The 23,812-nt window shown below is 38.9% G+C and overlaps 1 pseudogene; it reads left to right on the top strand.

The window, feature by feature from the left end:
* The window catches only part of LOC101617487, a 44,169-nt pseudogene extending 21,816 nt beyond the window's left edge, over positions 1-22,353 (top strand).
* The last annotated feature ends 1,459 nt before the right edge of the window (positions 22,354-23,812 follow it).

The following is a 23,812-nucleotide window of genomic DNA, read 5'->3' as shown; positions in this document are numbered from 1 at the left end:
AACTCATGAAATTACAAAGCTTTTGTACAGCAAAGGACACTGTGAATAGAGCAAAGAGGCAACCTACAGAATGGGGGAAAATCTTTGTCAGCTATACATCTGGCAGAGGATTAATATCCAGAATATACAAAGAACTCAAAAATAAAACAGTAAGAAATCAAATAACCCAATTAAAAAATGGGTTATGGAACTAAACAGAGAGTTCTCAAAGGAAGAAATACAGATGGCAAATAAGCATCTAAAAAATGTTCTACATCCCTAGCCATTATGCAAATGCAAATTAAAACTGTTTTGAGATTCCATCTCTCTCCTGTCACAATGGCTATTATCAAGAAAACAAATGAGAATATATGTTGGCGAGAATGAGGATTAAAGAGAACCTTTCTTCACTGTTGGTGGGAATATAGTCTAGCACAGCCATTGTGGAAATCAGTATGGAGATTCTTGAGACAGATAAAAATAGATTTACCATATTATGCAGCTACAGCACTCTTAGGCATATATCCTAAAAACTCTTCTCACTACCTTAGAGATACTTGCACAACCATGTTTATTGCTGCTCTATTCACAATAGGTAGGAAATGGAACCATCCTGGATGTCCCTCAACAGATGAATGGATAATAAAGATATAGTACATTTACACAATGGAGTTCTATTCAGCAGTAAAGAAAAATGAAATTTGTTGGGAAATGGATTTGGAAAGGATTATACTAAGTTAGGTAACCCAGGCACAGAAAGCTGAACATCACATGTTGTCTTTCATATATAGATCCTAGCTACAAATGTTTAGATTTGTGTGTGAGCTAGAACCAAAATTCAGTAGCAGAGGCCAGTAAGCTATAAAAAGGCTATAAGGGAGGGAAGAGAGGGAAGGATGTAAGGGGATGGTATTGTATGTATGTAAGTAGAAGAACAGATTACAAGAAGTGGAATGGTCTAAGTGAGGCCAGTGGAAAAGATTGAGTAAAAGAAGTGTGGGGGAGGTTCAATAAAAATTCAAAATATTCTGAATAAGACATGTGAAAACCTCATTTTGTGAATAATGGCACATCCAAAAGCCATAGATTATTATTAGAAAATTTTCAGTGCCAGAGATGGGATACCTTCCAGTGAGTTGTTGGCCATATTTGCCTCCAAAACATTATAAGCTATTGTCAACGCCATTGTTTCCCACCAGAAACAGATGGTAAGACCCTATTGTTGAAGACTCCACATGCCTGGGTGGCACAGTCATTGAAAAATCAAGCTAGACTGAGCTGAAAATCTTCTCCCTATAGAACAGATGACTGAAAGCTGGAAAAAGCTATCCTTCATGCATCTCTATGGAAGACAGAAGTCATCAGTGGTGAAAACAGTAGACACTGGAAGCCTCAAGTTTTGCCACCCAGGCCAAATGACCAAACAGGTGCAATAGTGACATGTCTGTTCTTGGGGAAATCAAGTGCTCACAAATTGGACTGGAGGCCCACTCATTGGGAGGGAATGCATGCCTGGCACTGAAAACCTAATCAAAAGCCAACGGCAGGGAACTTCATGAGCTTTAATGGTGTAAAGCTTACTCTTATCTGGCTAAATACATATATTATGTTCACCAAACCTCCCTATAAGCACTACATATTCATATATATTCATATATTAGTTCTACTCTCACTTTTGGTTAGAGAAGCTTCTCTTTTCAGATGGCAGTGACCACTGGGATGACTCAGAAGGCACAATGATGCTGAAAAGAAATAACAGAGGAGTGTCCATCACTGAAATATCTCTATCACATCCTCCAAGTCTCAGGGTCCTTTGCAGAAAAAGTAGCAGAAAGAACGTAAGAGCCAAAGTAAGGGCACAACTCCTTACAATGCAACTGTCCACACAGAAATTAGCCTAGATATCCACGACCTCGCAGTGCCTAGCACTACCTTCTTAAGACCCTCATAATAGGAGAAAAAGACAATGACATCAAAATAAAAGAGAGATGAATGGAGAGAGGGAGAGGATATGATGAAGAGTGGAGTTGTGAAGGGAAAGTGGGGGAGGGGAAGCAATTATCATAGTTTATTGTCTGTAAGTATAGAAGTTGTGAATAAAAATATACATTTTTGGGCTGGAGAGATGGCTTAGCAGTTAAGCGCTTGCCTGTGAAGCCTAAGGACCCCGGTTCGAGGCTCGGTTCCCCAGGTCCCACGTTAGCCAGATGCACAAGGGGGCGCATGCGTCTGGAGTTCGTTTGCAGAGGCTGGAAGCCCTGGCGCACCCATTCTCTCTCTCCCTCTATCTGTCTTTCTCTCTGTGTCTGTCGCTCTCAAATAAATAAATAAAAAATGAACAAAAATATACATTTTTAAAAAGATATGTGCATGCATGCAATAGTGGTATGCAGTGGGAGGGGTGCTCAGTTGCCCTCTGATCATATTTGAGACCTGCTTTGTAGGAGGAAATTCATTCTTGGTACTGAAAACTTAGTCAAAAGCGTACAGCTGAGCAAGTCATAGGCCCTAGGATGGAAGTTACAGCTGCTTTTTCTTTCTTTCTTTTTTTTTTTTTTTGGATAAATGGATATGTTGTGCCCATCAAGTTGCCCTCTGGATGTTTATGTTCATGCCCACACTTGTGGTAAGAGAAGCTTCTTTTTACCATTAGTAGTGACTACTGAGGAGACTCCAAACTCATCAGAGTACTGAGAATAAGTGACTGTAGAGTACCCAGGACTAGATGAGACATCTGTTCCTCAAAAGATCAGGGAAATTGCATAAAAAGGGGTAGAAAGAATGTAAGAGCCAAAAGATATGGATGCACGGGTTGGAATGCTATCTTCTGTACAGGTAGTGGTCTTTGCATACACTACTCCATAGTGGCTGTTGGCTGTTGTTACTACCATAGACCTGCACAATATTGGGCCCATAAACATCACATCATGGATGATAGAGAATGGCAAAAAGAAAAAGACATCAAAGTAAAAGAGGAACTAGTTAGAAAGGAAAGGAGGCTCAGGGTTGGAGAGATTGCTTAGCAGTTAAGGTGCCTAACTGCAAAGCTAAAGGACCCAAGTTTGAATCCTCAGAACCCATGTAAGCCAGATGCATAAAGTGGCTCATGCCTCTGGACTTTGTACTTGCTGGTGTCCCTGGCGTACCCATTCTCTCTCTCTCTCCATCTTTCTCTGTCTCAAATAAATAAATAAAAGTAATTTTTAAAATAAAAGGGGGTTCAGTGGAAGGCAAATGGGGGAAAGAAAATAAGAAAAGGTAGCATGAGAGGATTATGATCAAAATGTACCATGTGCACATATGATAATTATATATAAAGTGAGTTTTTTAACATATAAGACAATAATGTGGAGAGAGATTGAGGAAGACACCTGACATCAACCTCTGGTCTCCACATTCACATTCACATGTGCATGTATGCCCCCACATATGTCTGCCTCCCTAAACACATATATACATATCATACAGACATATGTATGGAGAAAACATAATGTAGCATGTAATAAATACTTATATAATAGCAAGGTCTATGTATTTACCTGCCCCTTCTGATTCCTCAGTTTAGCAATCAAACTAATTAATTGCCTAGAAATGATTTAGGTACATCTTTTGAAAATCTTCTCTTAGAAGTCTAGCATAGTCACTTCTATCGAGTTCAAATTTTTTGATTATAGGTTCCTGAACTTTGATAACTTACAAAAAAATTATTTTTGTTTTTTTTTAAGGTAGGGTTTTGCTCTAGCTCAGGCTGACCTGAAATTCACAATGTAGTCTCAGGGTGGCCTCGAACTCATGGTGATCCTCCTACCTTTGACTTAAGAATGCTAGGATTAAAGGCCTGTGTCACCACACTTGTGTTTGGGCATGCTAGAGCATCTTGTACTGCAAATTAATGCCAGAAACTTGCACTATTTTTTATATCAGGCTTACATGAGAAGCTTGGAAATTGAACCCTGGGCCAATAGGCTTTATAAGCAAGTGACTTTGATGACTGAGCCTCCTTTCTAGCCCCAAACTTGGATGCTTTTGCTTTTTATATGGTCACTCCAGAATTAGGCATAGTCCTCATTTGACCAGTTCCTGCCAGTATGGGCAAATGGACACTTAATGTGAGGGAAACCAAGAAGCCTTCATGGCTTACACATTCATTGTGGTTCACAGTGTCAAGATATAATTGTGTCTGCAAAATTGCAATTAGCTCTAGTCATTTAGTTTTCCCAGACTAGGATAAAAATGCAAAATTTCAGTTAGACAGAAGGCATAGCATACACTATACTCTAATACAGGCAGTGATAATGTATTTAAGTTTTCTATTTTTTTTTTAATTTTTTGACATAGGATCTCATGTAGCTCAGGCTGGACTTGACCTCACTAGGTAGCCTAGAATGGCCTTGAACTCATGACCCTGTTTCAACCTCTCAAGTGCTGGTATTAAAAGCTTGCACTATCATACTTGGCTTGGAGTCTAGCAATTTGAACTCAGATATTTAAGGCTTGAGCTATAAGTGGTGCTATCCACTGAGCCATCTCCCTAGCCCGGCCAGATGCTATTCTTAGCAATGGGGAGACAATAATGAACAAGAATGATAGCTACCTTGGGCAAAATAGTTAACCTCTCTACATCTCCATGTTCTCTCCCTTAAAACTGAAGAACTGCATTATTCCTATCCCCTAGGACTGCTGTAAGGATTAAAAATGAAAAGTGCCTATAAGGTGTTTTGCATTGTCTGCTGCAGAGTAGACACATAATAAATGAAATAATTAGCCTGCTGGGGGAATAAGTGGGTCATCAGCTGAGCTGTGAAAAATGTATAGGGCTTTGATAGGCAGAGACAAAAGGAAGATGTTCAAGTAGAGAGAACAGCATTAATTAATTAAATCGCTCATGCAAAGAAACTTTTTGATTGTCTACGACATTGGCATTCATAGGCATATTTCACTTACATGAATTCAACCATACACACTAGGAGAAAATTGTTTAAGTAGTATGGGTGAACCCTCCTACCATTATGCTCAGTTAATATGTACCCTAGATTGAGTGTAAGACGAGAAGCATGAAGCTGTTCCTGTCTCCTGGTGTGAAAACTCACTTTGCAAAGTGCCAATCTTTTGTTTAAAGATATGTATTTTCCATGTAGGGAGGCAAGCTACAGCGCCCATAGAAAAATACTGGGTATGGTGGTATGTGCTTATAATTCCTGTGCTGAAAAGGAGGAGACAATAGGATCACTGGTACTGGATGGTCAGTGTATATAGCCAAATTAGGAAGTTCCAGACCAATGAGAGACTCAGTTCCAAAGGAGGTAAATGGTATTCCTAACAATTACACCAGAGATTGTCCTCTGGCCTCCATATACATGTGCACCCATACACATATACACACATATATGCTTTAAAAAGGAGGAAAGGACCTAAATTTCCATCAACTAATCAGTGAGTAAATGACATGTGACATAATAAAATAGGCATGCCTTTAATCCCAGCACTCGGGAGGCAGAGGTAGGAGGATTGCCGTGAGTTTAAGACCACCCTGAGAATACAGAGTGAATTCCGGGTCTCAAAACAAACAAGCAAACAAAAAAAGTGCTTGCTTCACAAGGCTGATTACCAGTGTTCAGATCCCTAAGACCCACATAAAGCAAGGCACACATAGTACACACCACACATCTGTGATCTCAATGTGTCTATGATAACAGGAGACAAAGTCAGGAGAACCTGGAATCTCACAGGCCAGCTAGTCTGGTGTTACCAGTAGCAAAAATCAAGAGAGATTTTACATTAAATAAAGTGGAAGGTGGGCTGGAGAGATGGCTTAGCAGTTAAAGCACTTGCCTGCGAAGTCAAAGGACCCAGGTCTGATTTCCCAGCACCCAAGTAAGCCAGATGTACAAAGTGGCACATGTGTCTGGAGATCATTTGCAGTAGCTAGAGTCCCTGGCATGCCCATGCGTTTGATATCTTTCTCTTTCTCTCTCTCTTTCTCTTTCTCTCTCTCTCTGCCTCAAATAAATTTTAAAAAAATAATATTCTTAAAAAAATAAAGTGGATGGGCTGGAGAGATGGCTTAGCGGTTAAGTGCTTGCCTGTGAAGCCTAAGGACCCCGGTTCAAGGCTCGTTTCCCCAGGTCCCACGTTAGCCAGATGCACAAGGGGGCGCAAGCGTCTGGAGTTCGTTTTCAGAGGCTGGAGGCCCTGGCGCGCCCATTCTCTCTCTCTCCCTCTATCTGTCTTTCTCTCTGTGTCTGTCGCTCTCAAATAAATAAATAATAATAATTAAAAAAAATTAAAAAAAAATAAAATAAAGTGGAAGGACTGACATCTGACAGTGGTCCTCTGACCTCCATGAGTACTGTGTTATGCACACACCACATACACACACATACAGAAACAATAGCCAAATAATACAGAATCTTAGTGAATGCTCCAAAAGAGCCAAACCTAAACTTAGCCATGACAAACTATTGCAAACAAAGATACAAAATCTAAAAAGTAGTCAGTAGCAAGAATTTTACCACAGTTCTACATCAGCTTGGCCTCTACAAGTTCTAGGACAACCTGAGCTATAGAATGAGTCCATTTCAAATAAGCACAAAAAATAAAAATAAAAATTCCCAGGCATCAAAAGTCTATGGCTGAGGAACATAGAGGCCCTAGGAAGGAAGCCACTACTGTTGTTTAGCTAAATGGATATGTTGTGCCTATCAAACATAAATATTTATCTTTATGTCCATAGTGTGTGCTGCTTTCACCTTTGGTCAGATGTAGATGGCAATATCTTCTAGACAGATTCAATACTTTTCAAAGTGCTGATAATAAGTGACAGCTGAATCTTTAGAACTACATGGGACATCTCTACCATACCCTTCAAAGCTGAGGGAACATTGTGAAAGAGGAGGCAGAAAGAATATAGGAACCAGAGGTTGAGATGAGTGCTGTGGAAAACATTTCCAGACATGGCATAGCTGTAGCATTTGTGACCATAGGGTGACTTCCATTATCTGCACATTACCCACACAATATTGGGCCCATCACCATATGTTATGGATAATGGAGCAGGGAGCAGGGCATGAGGCTGTCATCCCTCCCTGAGGAGTTATTGGAAGTCAATTGTTGCTGGGGAAGCAGAAGACATTCTCTTCAGTGGTTTTGCCACTAGTAACTTGCATATGTCCTTGTAAATAATCCTCCACTTATGATCCTGTAGGCAACTCTGATTAAAATCAGTGGAACACACACAAACAAATACACATGCATCATCAAAGGGACTGGATGGGAAGAAGAAGGGACTCAGTGCATGAGGGAAGAAGAAAATAGGAGAGAATTATGATCAAATTATATTATATACATGTATAAAATATCAATAAACATTTTTATTTTAAAAATAGTTTTAATAATTTATTTTCAGGGTAGAATACAATTGATGATGAAAGAAAAAATGGTCTTCAAAGAGTCATTTTCCAAACTATCACCATACTTGATGTTTGGAATAGTATAAATACTATAATTAAAAAGGAAAACATTCTCACAAAGAAAGTTCCAGAAAAGGATGGTTTCAGTGATGAATACTACTACTTAATCAAGAAATAATAACAATCTTTGTGCATCTGTGAATACTGGGGAATCAGGCCTTGGTTGTCAGGCTTTGCAACCAAGAATCTTTAACCTCTGAGCCATCTCCCCAGCAAGAAATAATATCAATCTTAAGCAAACTGAAAATTACAAATTATTGCAGAGGTAATGTAGACCTAAGTAAATGGAGAGAGAAAATATGCTCACATATTGAAAGGATAGGTATAACTGGTATTTCAATTCTTCCTCTATTGATTTTTAAAATCAACCTCATTACAATGGTCTACTATAACAGATGATTTGGGCTGGAGAGATGGCTTAGTGGTTAAACGCTTGCCTATGAAGCCTAAGGACCCCGGTTCAAGGCTCGATTCCCCAGGACCCATGTTAGCCAGATGCACAAAGGGGTGCACGCATCTGGAGTTCATTTGCAGTGGCCTGAGACCCTGGAGTGCCCATTCTTTCTCTCTCTATCTGCCTCTTTCTCTCTCTGTCTGTTGTTCTCAAAATAAATAAAATAAATGAAAAAAATTTATAATAGATGATTTGATTCTAAAATTCACATGGCCATAGGAAGAGCTTAGAAAGCTAAAATTTTATGTAAATTATGAACAAAGTTGGATAACTTGCGCTATCTAATTTCATGCCTCATCATAAGGTTACAAAAAACAGGAAAATATGATATTGATACATTAACAAATAGAACAATAGAAAATAATTGAATGGAAGTTGTCAAATGTTTTCTCTAAAAGCACAGATAAACAGCAGTGAAGACCATGCAGGTTTTTATTTCACAGCTATTCAATTCTGATGTAGTTTGAGAGCTGCCATAAAATAATAAATGAATAAATACATCTGTGCTCTAATAAAGCATTATCTATTGACACTTAAGTCTCAATTTCACATTATTTTCACATCACAAAATACTGTTCTTTGGGCTTTTTTCTCAATCACTTAAAAATTTAAAGTGCAACAAAACTAAACTTTCTTAGCTCGTAAGCCATACCAAAACATGTGCAAAAGCAAGAAGTGAAGTAGATCATTTCACATTCCCAGGAAAAAATGAATAAGACCTCATAACCTTTGAGGAACTTTTGGTAAGATACTCTGTGGTGGTGTGAATGTAAAATGTCCCCAATATCATCATGTGTTTCTGATTAAGCTTCATGCCTAATACTCAGCTGGTGGAACTTCTGGAAAGTAAAGACTTGGGCTGGACAGATGGTTTATCAGTTAAGGCGTTTGCCTGCAAAGCCAAAGGATCCTGGTTTGACTCTCCAGGACCTACTTAAGCCATATGTACAAGGGTACGCATGCATCTTGAGTTCGTTGCAGTGGTTGGAGGCCCTGGTGTGCAAATTCGCTCCCTCTCCCTCTTTCTCTCTCTTAAATAAATAAAATATATTTTTATAAATGAAAGTACAGACTTGCTGGAAGAGTATATTACTGGGTCCAGGCCTTGGGGTGTTACGGCCCATCCTTACTTGCCATACATTTTTCACTCTCTCTACTTTCTCCATGATGATGTGGAGATGTGATACCTAGTTGTCTGCCCCTGTCATGTTTTCTCCACCATGATGAATCTTCCCTTTGAAACTGTAAGCTGAAAATAAACCTCTTGTTTCCATAAGATATTTCTGGTCAGGTGTTTTGTCCCAGAAGCAAAAAGGTTACTGCTACATATAAAAAAGTGTAGATCATGGCAAAGGATGGTGGAGAGAAGAGAATGAACCAATAAATGGGGCAGGTATCACTTTCTCCCTGCTATAGGACCCCATAAAAATGAGGGGAAAGCAAAGCAGGTCATGTTGGCATAAATATAGAATCAGTACTGGGAAACATCCCCCTTTTCCAACCACAACATCTCTGTCTCCCCAACACCCCCACCCACCCATCTGCTCCCTCCCATCTGATGTGTCAAGAGTAGAGCTTTGTGATGTGTAAGCCATCCCAAGGCTATTATTGGCTAAGAGAGCTCCTTGGTAACCAAACAAAGATAGAGGCACCTCATGGCTCATAACTTACATTGAGGGCTAGGACCTGAAGTACACCATTGGGAGGGTTAAAACTGCATGCCAGAGAAGCCCAATAACCAACAACCAGCCAGAGAAACAAAACACCCAAGCCCAAGCACCAAAGGAGGATGGCAATCGGGACCTCCCTGCATCCACGAAAGACCAAAAGCAGTAGCAAGGTCAGATGACCCTAACCTATCCTTTCCCGGCACAAACCCCAGGCTTCCTTATGTGTATCCCTTTCTGGTAGAGTCACTTTCTTTTCCACAAATGCCCTTCTCGCTCACCCTGTTGTTCTTACAGATGCCGAAGAAAATGGTGAAGGTGAAAAAATCTCTTCAAAAGAATTCAAGAAAGAAATCTCACTCATCTTCCTCCTATCTAAAAAAGCACAGGGGAATAGAAAGACCAACAATATTCTTATGTTCTCACAAGAGGAATAAGACACAGAATAAAAGTTGGCGAGGCTGGAACAAAGAGCATTGGAAAATCAAACAATTCCATGTAACAACCTGTGGAGCCAGAAAATGCAGAGCTTGGGTTAGGAACGTTGAAATACTTACCACATTTTTAGAGACAAATATGGAAGAAAAGGAATAACTTCTGAGGCCAGTAAGAGACGTGGCTGTTGGCAATTGAAATAAATACATCAGGCATGGAAAGGAGATGTATATGCATTTTTTTTTCAATGGGGAGGGAGGAAAGGAAGGGAAGAGGGCAGTAAGGGGAATGTAAGTGTCTGCAGGGGTGCCAGGCAGATCATCAGATTTACAGTTTGCCACTGGCAGATCTTGGTAGGACTGAAAATTGAATACAAACTTCCTCAATACTTTTTCCCCAGGCCAAGAAGTAAAAGGGCTTTGGTATTTTAATTTCTACATGTACTTGAGGTGGGAAGAAATATTAAGCTCAAGATTTTCAGAATCCAAACGACAAACGGGTTTCTATGTGTTGTGTATGTCAAAAAATTATCAGGGTGTGACGGCACATGCCTTTATGCCCAGCACTAGGGAGGCAGAAGTAGGATGGTAGCTCTGAGTTTGAGGCCACCCTGAGACTACATAGTGAATTCCAAGTTAGACTGGGCAGGAGTGAGATCCTATGTTGATAAACAAAAGGAAAAATCACCCCCAGGTTTAAGTTGCCCATGTCATAGTCACGTTCTATCAATCTGCCTTTTGGTGAAAGTAACTACGGCCCTCAGGAGTACCACAACATTCATCATACCGAGTCACTGCTACAGATCTTAAGGGCTATAGTAAATGGAGTTTAGAGGCCATAAACACAACACTAATCGGGCTTAATTTTTAAATGTATTTTTATTTATTTACTTTATTAATTACAGACACACTTAGTATGGATACATCATGTGTTGGTACCATTCATTTCCTCATCCCTCCCTCAATTCCACTGGAAGCAGGGTTGCAGATATTCCCTATAAGGCTGTGGTTTGTGTGTTTTGGGAGCAGCAGTCAGTTATTTTGGGGGGAGGGAATGCCTCTGGGCATGATGTCTCCACCTGTGGCTCTTAAAATCTTTCTGTCCCTTCTTCCACAAAATTCCCTGGGCCATGGTGGGTGAGTTTTAAGTATACTTAAGTAATAAGCTCTAAGGAACTTCTGGATCTCTGCTTTGGTAAGTGTTGAGTAGTTTTAGGGCCCGTCTCCTTCACCCTGGCACTGATTTCCAGGCTCACCACAGAAGCTGCATTCTTGCCAGTCTCTCCAATTCCTCTGTGGGTTTAGCTGGGGCTTGGCTGAAGTGCGAAGGGTGGTTTATCTCTTCCAGTCTTGCCACCTTCTGAAAAGGAAAAGCAGATTCCCTAACAGAGAATGAAGTCAGCACAGGTTAAATGATATAAGCTTTGTAAATTTACGGAGAATTTGATGGATGCAGTCCCTGTTTTAGCCCAAGATTAGCAGGATCTTGGCATTGGAGAGCATAATTTTTATCTCCATAGGATTCGGACCTGGTTCCCAGTTCCAGATATGGGTTCCTTTACACTGAGCAGATCTCCTACCCAATCATAAAGCTATTGGTTACCCACCAAGACTGTGTGCCACTATGGCACTAGCATGTACATCCTGTCAGGGCGTTTGCTTCTGAGTAGCTTAGACTTTTGGTTGCTCAGAACATTGTTGGCCATTTTCCCCAGTAGCTCATGTAGTGCTTTCCAGCTCTGTATGTGCTGTCTGGAGTCAGGCTCTCTTCTGGATTGCAGCCAGGTCTCTCTATGCTCTGTGTCATCAGCATATGGCATCTGCAGCAGTAGGAACTTACAGTTTACCTAAGGCAGGTAATCAAGTGGTTTGACAGATAGGTTGCATTCTTAAGAAGCTTGAAGTGTGGTCTGCTCACCCAGAAGCAGTAAAGGAAATCACTTAAAAAATGTTTATTTTTATTTGAGAGCAACAGACAGACAGAAAGATGCAGATATATATAGAGAAAGGGTGTACCAGGGCCTCCAGCCACTGCAAACAAACTGAAGATGCCTGTGCCACCTTGTGCATCAGGCTTATGTGGGTCCTGGGGAATCAAGCCTCAAACCATGGTTCTTAGGCTTCACAGGCTAGCGCTTAACTGCTAAGCCATCTCTCTAGCCCAGGAAATCACTTTCTATAGAGAATTTTCTTTATTTTTTATTAGAATATGTCAATTATACAAAATAATGGGTTTTGTCTCAATATTTTCATAGTTGTATATAATATTCATTAAGTATATTCATGCTCTAATTACTCTCCTGCTCATTCCCTTTCTTTCCCCAAATGATTCTGTACTTACTCATTTTTTTAACAGGTATTTATTTTAAACATTTTTATTTTCAAGCAGTGAAAGAGATGGGAGGGAGGGAAGAGAGATAGCACAGTAGAGCCTCCCACCACTGAAAATAGACTCCTGAAGTGTGCACTATTTTGTGAATCTGGCTTTATGTTGGTACTGGGGAATCAAACCCAGGCCAGTAAGCTTTGCAAGCAAGTGTCTTTAACCACTGATCAATCTCCCCAGCCCCTACTTTTTCTTTTTTGTATATCTATATTCTGCATGTGAGAAGACATGATATAATTGACATTCTATGCCTGGCTTATTGTAGTTAATCTCATTGCTGGCACAAAGCTTTTGACCAAATTCAGCTTATGGGAGGAAGAGAGGATATGTTTTGACTTAAAGTCTCAATACAAAGATCCATTATGGCAGGGGAAATGTTGTAGAACAGAGGCTAGACATCACCTCTTTCCCACAGATTGTGGCAAATAGCAGCAAGACAAAGAGCCAAGGGCTGGAGAACTGGCTTAGCAGTTAAGGTACTTGCCTAAAAAGCCTAGCCACCCAAGTTCATTTCCCAGTATCCACATAAAGCCAGATGTACAAGGTGGCACATGCATCTGGAGTTCATTTGCAGTGGCTAGAAGCTGTGGAGCACCAATACACACACACACACACACACACTCTCTCTCTCTCTCTCTCTCTCTCTCTCTCTCTCTCTCTCTCTCTCTCTTTCTCTCTCTCAAATAAATAACTAAATATATGAAATATTTTAAAAAACAACAGAATGTGCCAAACTAACCCTGACAAATTAGGAGTTAATAACCCAATGAAACACCTCCTCCAGCAATGCACTGCTTGCCAAATTGTGACCAGCCTGAGAGCAAGAGTTCAGAACACATGAGTTCATGGGGGACATCTGATTCAAACAACTATACTTATGTTTAATACCATGTTTTCTAGTTCTGTCAAGTTTCTTGTAAAAGTCATGATTTTGTTCTTCTTTATGGTTATACATTTTCTTTATCCATTTATCTGCTCATGAGCATTTAGGCTGATTACACAGCTTGACTATTATGAATAGTGTTGTAATAAACCTAGATGTGCAAGGATCTAGGTGGTTTGCTGAGTCATTTCGGTATATTCCCAAGAGTCATATATCTGGGTAATATGATCCTTTTATTCATACTTTTGAGGAACCTCCATATTGTTTTCCATAGTGGCTAGACAGTTTATATTCCCACCAGCAGTAAGTAACAGTTACTTGTTCCCTGTATCCTCCCTAGTATTTTGTTTTGTTTTCTTTATGACAGCTATTGTGACTAGGAAACAATGAAATCTCCAGGTAGTTTTGACTTGCATTTCTCAGACAGATAAAAATGGTGGATAATTTTTTTATGTATTTACTGGTCATTCGTATTTCTTACTATGAGAGCTGTCCCATTTATGGGTTATCCTTTGTTATTATTTAAGCTTTTGGGGTTTGAGGATTTTTTAGCATCATATGGACTTATTTTATTGCTAAACATATAAGCAGCTTATAGTAGGTATTTAAATAATTTTATATGAGCTGGATTTGTAGTTCAGTTGGCAGAGTGTCTGCCTAGCATTAATAAGGCCCTAGGTTCTATCCTTAACACTGCATAAACCAGGTGTGGTGGTGCACACCTCTAATGGTAGCACTGGGGAGGTGGCAGCAGGAAGACCAGAAGTTCAAGGTCACTCTTAACCATATAGAAGTTTGAGGCCATCCTGAGTTCCACGACTTTATCTCAAAAATATAAAGGACATTATATGAAATAAATTTCCACTTCTAAGTTCCTGGAAGGTAAATTCTGTATCAGTTACTTTCCTGCTACTGGGACAGAATACCTGACTAGAAGTAATGTAAGGAAAGAAAAGATTTATTTTAGCTTAAAATTTTAAGGGTAAGTATCCATTATGATGGAGAAGGCATGGCAGGCCAGACAGCAAGAATCACATCTTAACATCGTCAGGAAAAAGTATAGAGAGCAAGTGGGACTGGGCTATAATACTTCAAGGCAAGCCCCAGCAACATACTTCTTCTGGCAAGGTTCCACCTCTTAAAGTGTCTACAACCTTCCCAAACTGCCACTAACTGGGGATTAAGTATTCAAACACATGAGTCTATGGGGGATATTTCATATTCAAACTACCACAAAAGCTTATATATTGTATGTATTAACACCTTGCCAGACTAATAATTAGTAAGCATTTTATCCTATTCTGTAGGCTATCTCTTCCCTCTGATAGTTGTTTCTTTTGCTGCTCAAAAACATTTTTTTGCATAATCCTATTTAAAAACTTGATTTTATGTCCTGGAGTTCTACTTAGAGAATCACTTAGATCTTGAAATGTTTCTTCTATGTTTTGTTATAATAATTTTAAAGATTCATGTCTTACATTTAAGAGTTTTTAATCTATTTTGAGTTGAATTTTGTATAATGTAAGAGAACAGAACTCACTTCATTCTTCTACATGTGGAAATCTAGTTTCCACAGCACAATTTGTTAAACAGGTTAAACAGCCATTTTTTCTACAATCTATGTTTTTTGGCACCTTTATCAAGAATCATGTGGCTAAAGTTGCATACATTTAATTCTGAGTCCTCTGTCTTATTCCACTTGTTTACATGTGTGTTTTGTGCCGGTACCATGCTATTTTTGTTATAATGGCTTTGCAGTATAATTTGAGATCAAGTATCATGATTCCTTCAGCATTGGTCTATTTGTTCAGGATAGCATTACATTGTCTATTCAGGGTCTTTTAGAATACTTTTTCTAGTTCTGTAAAGAATGTCATTGAAATTTGCAATTTTGATGAGGATCACATTGAATCTGTTGTCACTTTTGATAATATAGACATCTTTAAAACATTCATTCTGCTAGTTCATGAGTATCAGAGACCTTTATATTTTCTAGTGTCTTCTTTAATTTTTTTCTTCAGTGCCTTGAAGTATTTATTGTAGAAGTCTTTCACTTTCTTCATTAGGCTCATTCTAATATATTTTTAAGGCTTTTGTGAATGGGATCATGTTTTCGATTTCTATCTCACTAAGTTCATTACTGCTGTACAGAAAAGTTACTGATGCTTCATGCTGATTTTTTTTTTTTTTGCTACACTCACTTTTGTGTCTTGCTATGTTCATTTTATATGTCTTCTTCATTTTTTTTTCTTCAGTGTTTTACCATTATCATTTTAGAGGTCTCACTTCTGTGACTAAATTTATTTTTAAGCATTTTAGCTTAATTTGATATAACAGATGTGCCTTGGTGTACTGTGCATGGTGGCAAGATCAGACAGCCTTTCTGTGTCAAGGGCCATGTGAGAGAGGAGCAGTCTAGAGGCTTAAATGGATATGGTGCATATACCAGTATGGGTGGAGCATCCACTGTATAACCAACCATGAAATGTGATATAGATGTTATGGCATTCAAGTCATATAACACAGAAGATTTTATTTATATTTATTTATTTTGATGAAGAGCGATTTTGGGTTTGGAATCCAGGGCATAGGGTATGCTAGGCAAACACTCTACCACAGGGCAATAATCCTCTTAGGGTTGCTGGGCTCTAAATTTGTTTATCCTATGCATGTCTGAAAACATTTTCATGTATTCTTACCCTTGGGATATATTTTCTTTAACACTTTGATGATACTACCTTTTAATTTTTTCACTGTTGATAAATATATTGAGTCTAATTAACTTTTCCATAGATAATCAATACATCCTTTTGAAAATTATTTTATTTATTTGAGAGAGATATAAAGAAGCAGATAGAGAGAAAGAGAGAACGGGCACACCAGGAACTCCAGCCAGTGCAAGTGAACTCCAGATGAATTTGCTCCCTGTGCACCTGGCTTACGTGGGTTCTGGGGAATCAAATCAGGGTCCTTAGACTTCACAGGCAAATGCCTTAACTGCTAAGCCATTTCCCAAGCCCAATCTTTTCTTTCTCACAGTTTTAAAGGTATTATCTTGGAGTGGAGCATGGTGGCACAAGCCTTTAATCCCAGCACTTGGGAGGCAGAGTTAGGAGGATCACTGTGAGTTCCAGGACACCCTGAGACTACATAGTGAATTCCAGGTCGCCCTGGGCTTAAGGGAGACACTACCTTGAAAAACAACAACAACAAAAGAAAAAAAAAAAAAAAGATATTAGCTTGGGCTGTAAAGGTGGCTCAGAAGACACTTAACTTTTTCTTTTCATTTCCAAATTTCCAATTGTTCTTTCATATGCATCTAATTTTGTCTTTCATTTATTTATTTATTCTGTTTTTTTTTATTTCTGATTTTTTTGTGGTCATAATGTCAGGATTTTTTTAATGAAAGTGACTTATCTCTTTGAGAGTCAAAAATATGCTTTAAGGGCTGGAGAGATGGCTTTGATGTTAAGGCACTTGTCTGCAGAGCCTAAGGACCTGGGTTTCATTCCCCAGCACCCACATAAGGGGGTGCATGCATCTGGAGTTTGCAGTGGTTAGAAGCTCTGCTGCACCCATTCCCTTTCTGACTCTTTTTCTTTCTCAAATAATGAAATAAATGAATAATAAAAAATATGCTTTAAATTTTTCACAGATCTTTCCATGAAATTGTTTCATCTTGCATAAATCCCTATTATGATTATTTAATTTCACAGTGGTCTCACTTGTGGGATATTTTTTCATATGTATGAAATTTTGATATGGGAGAATCATTTTGTTTCTGCCCGATAGCCTTATTTTCTGTTTCTCCCTTTCATTAACATTTCAAATTGCTCCTACATTGTTCCCATTACTATAGGAAGCTTTTGGAGTGATAATGGAAAGATAATGTTATATTAGACCAAAAAAGTAGTAATAAGTGGTTGTATTGTGGATATATTGTGGAGGAAGAACTGATACTACTTGTGGGGGAATTAATTGGATATAGGGTGGTGAAGGAAAAAGGTTTAAGTGCGATCCCAAAGTTAGGTCTGATTAGGTCTTACATTTGATTTTTTGGGCTTCTATTACATAGTAGTTTTCTAGTCCCCTTTGTGTTACTATAGAAGAATACCTGATACTGGGTGCTTTATAAAGAAAATGTGTTTATTTAGCACCTCATTATTGTACATTCTGGTGCCTCCATCTGCTCTGCTGTGACTGTCAAAAGATGGAGGAGGCATTGAAAGGGAACTAGCTACATGAGGAGGCTAAGTATGTGGAATCCTTGCTTATATCAACTTATCTCATCAATGGACCCCTCTAGAAGTGGCATCCTGTGACCTAACCACCTTCCACCAGGCCCTACCACATAAAAGTTCTACTGCTCCAGCACTGTCAAACTGGGAGCCAAGCTTCCAGCACTTGAACCTTTGGGGCACAAAGTCTATCCATACCACAGCAATGCTAATGAAGACATAGTTCAGCCAGAGGAAGTGTGGTCCAGTTCTCATCACAAAAGTTCCTATAGCTTCCTATAATGATCTGGCAGCATAACCAAGTACTACTACTACAATTGTTCAGCTTTCCTGGCTTCAGACTTACATATCCAACTACCTAGTTTATAAACATCTCAAATGTAATATGTCGAAGGTTAAACTCTTGGACTTTACTCTCACCCCAAACTCTCTACTAGTTCCTTATCTCAAAAATTAGCACTATCATATATTCATTTTTTTAAGGCAAAAACTTTGGAATCATCCTTAAATCTTTCTCCTTCACCACTCTATAGCTAATTCATCAGCAAGAAGTATCAGCTCTTTACAACATATCCATAATCCATCCACTTCTCAAGATATCATTTTCTTTCCTCTTATACTCACAAAAGTCTCCTGACCTGTCTTCATGCTTCTGCTCCTGATCTCCTGAATTCTTACCCTAAAGGGCATTTAGAGAATCCACTAAGGGTAGACATAAGATTGTCTCTGCTGCTCAAAGCTTTCCAAAAACATCTATTCCTGTTCAGAATAAAGTGTAATTTGTGGGCTGCAGAGATAGTTTAGTGGTTAACGTGCTTGCCTACAAATCCTAACAACTCAGTTTTTATAACCCATTACCCATGTAAGCCAGATGCCCAAGATGATACATGCATGTGGAGTTCAGTTGCAGTGGGTAGAGACCCTGGTGCCCTAATTATCTCTCTATCTGCCTCTTTTTCAAACCAGTAAATAAATAAAATATTTTTAAAAAAATTACAAAGATGGGGATTTGCAGAGAACACTGTGAGCAAAGTCATGGAAAGCAGAATTACGGTGAGAAAATATTTAAAGAAGCTAAGAGAAGTTCATGTGAAGGACCTGAGGAGGCGTGCTTTGCTACAATTCCTTCAGGTCCTTTCTGTCCACCACACACATATATTACCACCACCACCACTATCATTGATTTTCCATTAAATTCAGAACCCATCTGTAATAAGTAATATTCTTGACCATTTAATATTAGAATCATCTGTCAGCCTATAAAAAAACCTGGCCGACTTTGCAGCCTATAAAGGCTAAACTATGACCATCAGTTGCAAAACACTATCAGCAGTTGTGCCAATTGGTGTTATTTCAAGTAGGAGTTCAAATATAACTTGTAAAGGCAGAATTCTATGGTGGATATGCCTGCCCTTTTTAAGATCCTGCCTTGACACAGTCCCTGAATACCAAACATTTAGAAACACCTAACTGTAGTTCAAAATCTTGCTGATTTTGGTATATCCCAACAAGTCTGTAAATCCTTCAGAAAGGAATTCAATGTTGATTCTACTAAGAATAGAAGTAAATCGATTGCTGTTCACTGATCCTGTTAATTTTTACATAGTGATAGCCAATTCTTACAAAAGAAGTAAAATCTATTAGGGTTGTGTATTTATTGTAGTGTTTTGCATTATAAATTAATGTCATGAATAGAACAAGAGATAAAACTCTAAAAAGGCTTTCGAGACACTCTTGTTGACATTAGGATTTTATGTCACTTGATATATAAAAGCTCCAGAACTTAATTAGCTCCAAGATGTCTTAGTTTGAATATATACCATGTTAAGTCTAGGGGAAATCTTACAGCAGCATTTTATTTTGAGACAGTTTATAAGCAGGAAGATACAAAATTCCTGACCCAGCTCAGCCCCAGACTTGTCATCAGAGTCCAGCCAGCATCACCTCCAAGATTGTGGTTCCAAACAGAATCCTTCCAACCAAAACAGACAGAAGCCACCTCATATTTTGCATAGTCAGCAATCAGAATGACAGAGAAGACAATTTTACTGAATGAACTGGAAGTGATTGAAAATTAGAGGGGAAAAAAACCTCCAAACTCTGTTCCCATTAAGATGGGAAAGGCAAAGTGGGATTCTTCACAAGGATCTGCAAATGAAGGTGGAGTTATCATGTCCTTCAGAATACTCAGGCAAAGGCTGTGTACTGACCTGAAATAGCTAGGGAGGGGAGTGTTTGAACTGGCTACTGAGATCAGGAAAGAATTGTTATCTTGTTGATATTTTATGCTGCTAAGGTATGTAGCAGGATATGATGAGGACAGAAATTTGAACACCATTCATCAAGTTCCTTTGCCTTTGTGACTAGTGAAATTTCCCGTTGCCTCTGTTTGTACTGAAAGTCAGGACTTTTCCAATGAAGTACCAGTTAAGCAAGGCTAAAAGAGCTCATCAGTTCAGGTATTTAAATCTATTAACCATTAAATTCACTTCTATGTTTGAGGAAGCTTATTCCTAAATAGAATTCGAGTTGTGCTTTCACAGCATCTTCACCTTCTTTTATAAATGATGGTGAGCATGCCTCCCTTGAGGCAAGTGCTGATTACATCACAATTGATAACACCCAGCTCCTTCTCATAAGGAACTTACTGTATTGAGGAGAGAGACAAAATGTCTTCAAACATTAACATTAGTGCAGTAATGAAGAAATAAAAGCGTAGATGAAGATCTCATAACACAGAACAGAGATGACAGGAAAGACTTCCTCAAGGAGGCAAAGCAGGGTAAAAGATAAACAAGGGCCCCAGGAAGCAGCCAACCGGGTAATAGTTGGGTGAGATTAGAACAAGTTGATGCTAGACTACAAGCTGAAGCAGGAAGTCCAAGTTACAAGTAGGAATCTATACAAACATGCATATAAATTTCTGGACTTTATCAGTTTGGAAGTTGCAGCATCTAAGAAGCAAAGAATACATTATGCATGCCAGTCATGGATGTCAATACCAGGTTTCAATGAAAACAAGCAAGGTTTCTTGGAGAAATAGCTGATGTTGGACTAAGAGAGTAAATAATTCAAGATGAACATAGAATATCTTGTGGTGACAAAAAGTTAACAAGAAGGAAGGAAGAGAGGGAGGAGGGAATGGAACAAGAGAGTGGAGCAAAAGAGTCACAGTGATGGGGATATGTTAAAGGGATCAAGGACACAGCTGAAATGGCTCTCAGTGGCCAAAACTACAATGCTTTGAGTAACGGAAGGCTTCATATCAGAAACACCTAGCTTCAGTCTAATAATGAAAAACAGCAGATGAATCTGAATTAAGGGGCTTTTGCCCCTAAGAAGAAATATCAACAAAATATAATGTACAACCCTGCAACAGAAAGAAACCATTTAGAAAAAAAAGAAATCTGAATTAAGTGTAGGCTGCAATTAATAATAATGTTTTGGGTCATTAATTATAACAAATGTGCTATGCTAATCTAAGACATTAATAACAAGGAAAAATGGTTGTTCATTATTTTTGTAAATTTAAGACTTTTAAATGTTATTTCATTTTATTTAAATATTTTGTTACTATCAATATTTTATTATTACTTGAAAATTAATTTGCCTGAACCCATATGTGTTCTCCCATTAGTATGAACTTTTATCCTTCTGTAAATATCGCACTGGCTTGACTACTGTTACTAAATAATAAATTTTGAAATAAGGGAAAGGAACACTCTCTATTCTTTTTCAACATTAATATAGCTACTCTTGCTTCTTTGAATTTCATTAAAAAATTTTAGACCACCTTCTATAAGTATGTAAAACAATATTGCAATTTTAGTAAGAATTGAGATAAAATTTTATACGAATTTGGAAAGAAACCTTTATTGAAACTTCCAATTCTTGAATACATTATTCATCTTCATTCATATGTTACATAATTTTTATTACTAGTTTATACTCTTAGGCAAAATGTCACCTTGTAGCTCACACATATATACAAATATTTGTCAATAAAAACGGAAAATAAAAAGACTTGGTTCCTCCTCATGAGCCACAGGCACCACCTGGGAGAAGAGAGCCTCCTACACATGATGACCTTGCCAGGGATGTCTTCACTGAGAAGCAAAGTTGGAGAATGGAATGGAAGTTACCAGCTCAGGCTCGGCTGACATAGAGACCACCAAAGTAAATGGAAGTCTGGAAACCAAGCACAAGGAGATTTCATTAGGTCTAAAGTTTATGGAGAAGTGGAATACCAACATGCTGGGCACTGAGATTGCAATGTAAGATGTGGACTGAAGCCAACGTTTGATTTATTCTTCTTACCTAATGCTTGGAGAGGGGAGGGAGGACACTAAAAGCAAGCCAGCGTGTAGTAAAGAACACATAAATAAACCTGGGCTGTGACATGGACTTTAACATCTCTGGTCCCTTGGTCCAAAGTTCATTGGTGCTGGGCTAAGATGGCTGGCTGGCTGTTATCAGATATGAATTTTGAGACTGCAAAGTCCTGCGTGACCCAAATCAACTTTGCAGGTGGCTACATGATGGGTGATTTCCAGTTTCACACTAACATGGATGATGGACAGTTTGGTGGCCCTATTTACCAGAAGGTGAACAAGAAATTAGAGAGTGATTCAATCTCTCCAGGACAGCAGGTAACACTGGCTCTGGAGTAGAAGCCAACTATCTGATCAATGCCTGCTTCTCTGACAAAGTGAACAACTCCAGTGTGACAGGCTGAGGATATACTCTACCCTTAATGCCAAGTATCAAAATGGCACCATCGGCCCCATTGGATGGCAAGAACACCAACATGGGTGGACTTAGAGATGGTAGAACTGGAATCTAAAACATATAGAAATACTGTACTATCATTAATTTTCAACTACTTTGCAGCATAGCTACCTTCAGAATTTAGTATACCTTTTCTTAACTTTTTTTAATTGACCCATTCCATAATTACAGACAATAAGCCATGATAATTCCCTCCCTTCCCCCCATTTTCCCCTCCACATACCCACTCTCCATCATATTCCCTCCCCCTCTTCATCAGTCTGTCTTTTATTTTAGTTTTTTTTTAATTTTTTATTTATTTATTTGAGAGCATCAGACACAGAGAGAAAGACAGGTAGAGGGAGAGAGAGAGAATGGGCGCATCAGGGCTTCCAGCCATTGCAAAAGAACTCCAGACGCGTGAGCCCCCTTGTGCATCTGGCTAACGTGGGTCCTGGGGAACCGAGCCTCGAACCGGGGTCCTTAGGCTTCACAGGCAAGCGCTTAACCACTAAGCCATCTCTCCAGCCCCTGTCTTTTATTTTGATATTATCATCTTTTCCTCCTATTATGAGGGTCTTGTGCAGTAGTGTCAGGGACTCTGAGGTCATGGATATCCAGGCCATTTTGTCTCCTACCCTTCCTTTGGCTCTTACATTCTTTCTGCCACGTCTTCTGCCATGGACCCTGAGGCTTGGAAGATATGATTGAGATATTTTAGTGCTGAACACACCTTTGTCACTTCTTATCACTATGGTGCCCTTTGGTTCATCCCAGTGCTCACCACCACCTGAAAAGAGAAGTTTAATGTTGTATGTCTGGAATGAAAGAACTGCTAAGTATCATGTTAGACCTCTGGGTTAAGACGATTCAGCTTTAAGGGGTTACCATTTCAGAGGTAGAGGAGAAACTTGATTCCAAAAAAGAGCTTTTCAGCTATAGACTTAGAAGAACCTGGTGACCTCTCTAGAGATGCTAGGTTTCTATTTTTAATCCTGGAATAGCTGCAAGTGGAAGCAGATGATGTGTAGGCACCTTGTAAGCCTGTATTGAGTCAATGGATGATATTGTGACTTCCTGAGAATGGAGCCTTGGTTTACTAACCCTGATGGTTGAGCAGCTCACTGCTTGATTGTGTGTACAGACTCCTAAAAGGGAATGTTTTAGGCAGATTTTCATTCCCTGTTCCCATCATAGCCCATAAGCATCTACTATACACCAAAAGTAATCTTCAGGGAGTGGTAACTCTTTCTTTTGTGCATTATGGGGTAGAAAGGGTAGGTGAGATGAAGCCAATATTTCAGAACTTAACTTTTCTTTGTGAAGTGTTTACTAACATACCAGAGTACAAAATAGTATCCAGTTTATTGTGATAGTAAACACTTGATGACAATACTAGGAATCTAAACTGGACTGCTACTATATTCTCGCCACTCAGTTTATTTTTTTGGCAGTTTAATGGGTACATTTTAGAGACTTCCATTTTGTGTGAAATTAGGTCATCCTCCTCTTCAAATGTTAAAAATTAACAACAT

Source organism: Jaculus jaculus, chromosome X (assembly GCF_020740685.1).
Source record: "Jaculus jaculus isolate mJacJac1 chromosome X, mJacJac1.mat.Y.cur, whole genome shotgun sequence".
In the NCBI taxonomy this organism is placed as follows: domain Eukaryota; kingdom Metazoa; phylum Chordata; class Mammalia; order Rodentia; family Dipodidae; genus Jaculus; species Jaculus jaculus.
This window is presented reverse-complemented; position numbering and strand designations above follow the sequence as displayed.